At 65.1% G+C, this 1,959-nt stretch overlaps 1 non-coding gene across 1 annotated transcript; it reads right to left on the bottom strand.

Moving 5' to 3' along the window:
* Positions 1-1,580: 1,580 nt before the first annotated feature.
* Positions 1,581-1,699, bottom strand: LOC131873250 (5S ribosomal RNA). The gene has a single exon (XR_009371242.1). It is a non-coding gene; the product is annotated as a 5S ribosomal RNA (ribosomal RNA).
* Between the last annotated feature and the right edge of the window lie 260 nt (positions 1,700-1,959).

Here is a 1,959-nt window from a genome sequence, read left to right on the forward strand (position 1 = left end):
CGGGGTTGCGCGCCCTGGTGGGCACCATGGTGCGCACCAAGGAGCGCTCCGAAGTGTGCTCCAAGGTGCGGCGTGCACGAAGTCGGAGCCCGGTTTGCCCCGGGTGCGCACCTCGCGTGCACCTTCGCCGCGGTGGGCACCATGGCGTGCACGAAGTCGGAGCCCGGTTTGCCCCGGGTGCGCACCTCGCGTGCACCTTCGCCGGGGTGGGCACCTCGGCTGGGTTGCGCGCCCTGGTGCGCACCAAGGAGCGCTCCGAAGTGTGCTCCAAGGTGCGGCGTGCACGAAGTCGGAGCCCGGTTTGCCCCGGGTGCGCACCTCGCGTGCACCTTCGCCAGGGTGGGCACCTCGGTGCGCACACCTTCTCAATGTTTTCTTGCCTTTTCTGGAAATTGGTGAAGGCAGCGCATCAAAGGTGCGCACCTCGGTGTGCTCCGAGGTGCGAACCCGAGAGCGCTCCGAGGTGCCCACGAAGTCGAAAGTCGGGTTAATTGCATTGTTTTCCCCGGGTGCGCTCCGAGGTGCGCAACATCGGCGCGCACCAAGGAGGGCTCCGAAGTGTGCTCCAAGGTGCGCACGATGGCGTGCACCTCTGGTGCGCACGATTCGGAGCTCGGTTTGACCGGGGTGCGCACACCTTGGCTGGGTTGCGCACCTTTTGTGCGCTCCAAGGTGCGCACGAAGTCGGAGCTCGGTTTGCCCCGGGTGCGCACCTTCGCCAGGGTGCGCACCTTGATGCGCACGCCTTGGCTGGGCTGCGCACCTTGGTGGGCGCCATGGTGCGCACCTTTCGTGCGCTCCAAGGTGCGCACGAAGTCGGAGCTCGGTTTGCCCCGGGTGCGCACCTTGGTGGGCGCCATGGTGCACTCCGAGGTGCCCAAGATTGGTGCGCACCAAGGAGCGCTCCGAAGTGCGCTCCAAGGTGCGCGCGAAGTCGAAAGTTGGGTTAATTGTCCGGTTTGCCTCGGGTGCGCACCTTGCGTGCACCTTCGCCAGGGTGGGCGCCTTGGTGCGCACACCTTGGCTGGGCTGCGCACACCTTGGCACCCGCGTTTCCTTCATTTTAAATTTTTTTTTTTTACAATCTCTCAAGTGGGAAATTCTATAATCTCAACTTTTTTTGCCTTTTCAGGAAACTTTTGAATGGAGCGCATCATTGGTGCGCTCCGAAGTGTGCTCCAAAGCTCTCTCCAGCTGCGTGCACCTGCCCCGGCCGCGCACCCGGCCCCGCCCAGCTTCGCTCACCTGTCCCGGGCGTCTGGTGCGGAACCTTAGAGTAAGAAACATCACCGTGCACCTTGGCCAACGTGCGCGACTCGACCGAGCGCGCACTGGCCGAGGTGCACACCGATTTCACCTGGGTGCGCGCGCAGCACCTCGGGCGCACCGGGGTGCGCGCACAACGCCCGGGTTGCACCGTGGCCTGTGTGCTCGGGGTGCCTCGGGTGCGCGCTCGGTGTCGCCCCCGCGCGCGCGGTAGTGCGGGCAGCGCACCCCGGCCCGGCCCGGCCCCGACGAGAACGCAAACGGGCAAAAGGTTTATTCAAATAGCATTGCGACGCCCGGCGAAAAACTAAAAAAGGGTGCAACACCGGGACTTCCCGGGAGGTCACCCATCCCAGTACTACTCCGGCCCAAGCGCGCTTAACTGCGGAGTTCTGATGGGATCCGGTGCACTAATGCTGGTATGATCGCACCCGTTATGAGCTTGTCGCAGTGTGTACTTAGCAAACCGCGACCCACGTGCGAATCCACCCCGGCCACCCACCCCCGTCGAGGTGCACACCCTCCCTCGCGAAGTGCGCCCCGTTCGCCAAGTGTGAGCCCTGCCCGGGTGCGCGCACCTTGCTAGGGCGTCGGGTGTGCACCCGGCCCGGCCTACGTGCGTGCACCTGGAGGGGGCGTCGTGTGCGTGCAGTGTCCCGTCTGCAACGCGGTGCCCACACACCACCTCGGGCG

This window comes from Cryptomeria japonica, unplaced genomic scaffold, assembly GCF_030272615.1.
Source record: "Cryptomeria japonica unplaced genomic scaffold, Sugi_1.0 HiC_scaffold_1315, whole genome shotgun sequence".
NCBI lineage: Eukaryota > Viridiplantae > Streptophyta > Pinopsida > Cupressales > Cupressaceae > Cryptomeria > Cryptomeria japonica.